Source organism: Gopherus evgoodei, chromosome 6 (assembly GCF_007399415.2).
Source record: "Gopherus evgoodei ecotype Sinaloan lineage chromosome 6, rGopEvg1_v1.p, whole genome shotgun sequence".
Classification (NCBI taxonomy): Eukaryota; Metazoa; Chordata; order Testudines; family Testudinidae; genus Gopherus; species Gopherus evgoodei.
The window spans coordinates 692,688-695,832 of NC_044327.1; the positions used below are offsets into that span (position 1 = coordinate 692,688).

The following is a 3,145-nucleotide window of genomic DNA, read 5'->3' on the forward strand; positions in this document are numbered from 1 at the left end:
TAAACGTGCTACCTATTAATTTCATTTGGTGACCCCCTAGTTCTTGTGTTATACGAAGGAATAAGACACTAGTCATGATTTTCTAGCCCTCTATCATATCCCCCCTCAGTCACCTTTTTTCCAAGCTGAAAAGTCCCAGTCTTATTATTCTCTCCTCATATGGCAGACACTCCACATCCCTTTTCTGAACCTTTTCCAGTTCCAATACATCTTTTTTTAAGATGAGGTGACCATATCTGCACGTGACATTCAAGATGTGGGCGTACCATGGATTTATGTAGTGGCAGTAAGATTTTCTCTCTCATTATCTACCTCTTTCTTAATGATTCCCAATAGTCTGTTCCCTTTTTTGACTGCCGCTGCACACTGAGTGGATGTTTGCAGAGAACTATCCTCAGTGACTCCAAGATCTCCCGCTTGAGTTGCAGCAGCTATTTGACATCCCATCGTTTTCTATGTATCGTTGGGATTATGTTTTCCAATGTGCATCACTTTGCATTGATCAACATTGAATTTCATCTGCCATTTTGTTGCCCTTTCACCCAGTTTTGTGAAATCTCTTTTGAACTCCTCACAGTCTGCTTTGGACTTAACTATCCTCAGTAGTTTTGGATCATCTGCAAATTTTGTCAGCTCACTGTTTAGCAGATCATTTATGAATATGTTGACTAGTCCTGGTCCCAGTACAGATACCACTAGTTACCTTTTCCATCCTGAAAACTGACCGTTTATTCCTACCCTTTGTTTCCTGTCTTTTAACCAGTTATTGATCCACGTGAGGACCTTCCAGAGGTGAAAGTAAGCCGGTATGTTCCGGTATGGGGTACCGGCAAGAGCCAGTACGCTGTGCCAGCCCGGCCCTGCTTCCCTAGGCTGGGCCCTTTAAATCACCTCCCGAGCCCCCCCTGCTGGAGCCCTGGGCCCTTTAAATTGCCTCCCAAGCCCCCCCTGCCAGAGCCTCAGAGAGCAAATCACTGCCGTGGATGCTGCTCTCTCCCTCTCTGCCAACACAGAGCAGGGGTGGCAGAAGCTTCCTTTACAGTGGGGGGAGGCACCGTTGTCCAAACTGTGGAACCCTCATGACACCCTTTCCCTAAAGACCCTCACTCACAGCACCTCTCCCCCCAAGGCCATACCCACAGAACACCTCTTCCCCAAGACTGCACCTTTTCCCCTCCTCCACCATTTGTCCTAACAGCCAGTAAAGAGTGGTGGGGCCATGGCCCTCTAACCCCCTGTTCCAGCACCCCGACACAGAGCTAAGCAGGCAGCAGTGTGTGTGTGTCACAGAGACTGCTGTGCTGAGCCGAGCCAGTGAGAGAAGGGGGACTGATGCCAACATACTCACTCCCCTCCACACACACTCTCTACCCTACCTCACACACTGCAATTGAAAAGCAGCTGGCAATCTAGTAGGATGCCCCTAGAACAATGGGATAGAGAAACCTGCATCATGTGATGCTGTACCAGCCCGTGAGGCATTGCAAACCCTTCCCAAAGCACCCTGCAGCCAGTTGCACAGTGGGATAGCTACCCACAGTGCACTGCTCTCTGTGGCAATCCAAGAGATGCTAGCATGGATGTGCTCTGGTGACATGTGGTGGACATGCAACAGCCGTTCAATTAAAGCACTTTAACTAAAGCCATGTTACCCTTTCATGTAGATATAGCTTGAGAGTGAGACAAGACCCAGCTCCATTGAAACTAAAGAACCACAACTTCCTCCTTAGTTGGCAGGATTTGAACCTGCATAGGGAGACCCCCATGGATTTTTAATCCAGCGCCTTAACCACTCAGCCACAACTACTTGCTTGACATGTGGCTCTCACTGCGCTCTAGTTCTGCTCTCACTGAGTGATCAATTCCAGTTGTTTCCTCAGACCAGCTTCCACAACGCACACACTGCTGTGCCGTTGTGTAAGTGTGTCCATGGCTGAACAGCAAGAATTCCTGCTCCTTTCCCTTCTGGCTGGAGCATGAGGAGAGTGTATTTGGGGTTAATGACGTTGCTGTAGCTTGTTGTCCATTTCCTGCCTTGATCATTCAGACAGTCCCTTTCCCATCAGTGATTGCGATAGCAGGGGGCAGGTTTTCTCTGGGGCACTGAGCTTTGCCAGGGGGTTGGTGGCTCTTTTCTTTCCTCACCCTGGAGTAAACTCAGCTTTTTATTCCATCCTTGATGATTCATGGAATAACAACAGATGACCAAAGAAAGAGGTGGACAGGGTGGGTCTCAGGGGAGGGGCAGAGAGGTGTGAGCGCTGGGCAGGGCAGGTCTCAAGGGAGGGGCAGAGAGGTACGAGCAGTGGGCAGGGCTGGTCTTAGGGGAGGGGGAAGAGAGGTGTGAGTGATGGGCAGGGTGGGTCTCAGGGGAGAGGTCAGAGATGTGAGAGGGGTGGACAGGGCAGGTCTCAGGGGAGGGTCAGAGAGGTGTGGGCGATGGCAGGGTGGGTCTCAGGGGAGGGGCAGAGAGGTACGAGCAGTGGGCAGGGCTGGTCTCAGGGGAGGGGGCAGAGAGGTGTGAGTGATGGGCAGGGTGGGTCTCAGGGGAGGAGGCAGAGAGGTGTGAGTGATGGGCAGGGTGGGTCTCAGGGGAGGGGCAGAGAGGTGTGGGCAGGATGGGTCTCAGGGGAGGTCTCAGAGAGGTGTGGGTGATGGGCAAGGTGAGTCTCAGGGGAGGGGGCAGAGAGGTGTGGGCAGCAGGCAGACCTTGGGGTAGGGAGTAGAGAGGCGTGAGGAGGCCTTGGGGGAGGAGAGGAGTGAGTGAAAGGTGGACCAGCAGGCCTCAGCCAAAGAGCAGGGGTGGGAAGTAGCCAAATGGGAGTGAGGGCAGAGCACAGGGGGAGCCTCAGAGGGGTGGAGTAGGGGAACAGCACCACGGTCTGGGCAGGGTCGCCAGAGGATTCAGGGGGCCTGGGGCAAAACAATTACAGGGCCCCTTCCATAAAAAAAAGTTGCAATACTATAGAATGCTATATTCTCATGGGGATCCCTGCAGGGCCTGGGGCAAATTGCCCCACCTGCCCCCCCTCTGGGTGGCCCTGCCCTCAGCCTCTCCTTGTAAGTCCCCTGCCCCCTAATCATTTTTGTTGCCCTCCCCTAGACTCCCTCCAATTTGTTTCTGTAGTGGGAGGGGGGGGGGAAA

General features: G+C 52.6%; 1 non-coding gene across 1 annotated transcript; it reads right to left on the reverse strand.

The window, feature by feature from the left end:
- Nucleotides 1-1,725: 1,725 nt before the first annotated feature.
- TRNAF-AAA lies at nucleotides 1,726-1,807 on the reverse strand. Its single transcript has one exon. It is a non-coding gene; the product is annotated as a tRNA-Phe (tRNA).
- Nucleotides 1,808-3,145: the final 1,338 nt, after the last annotated feature.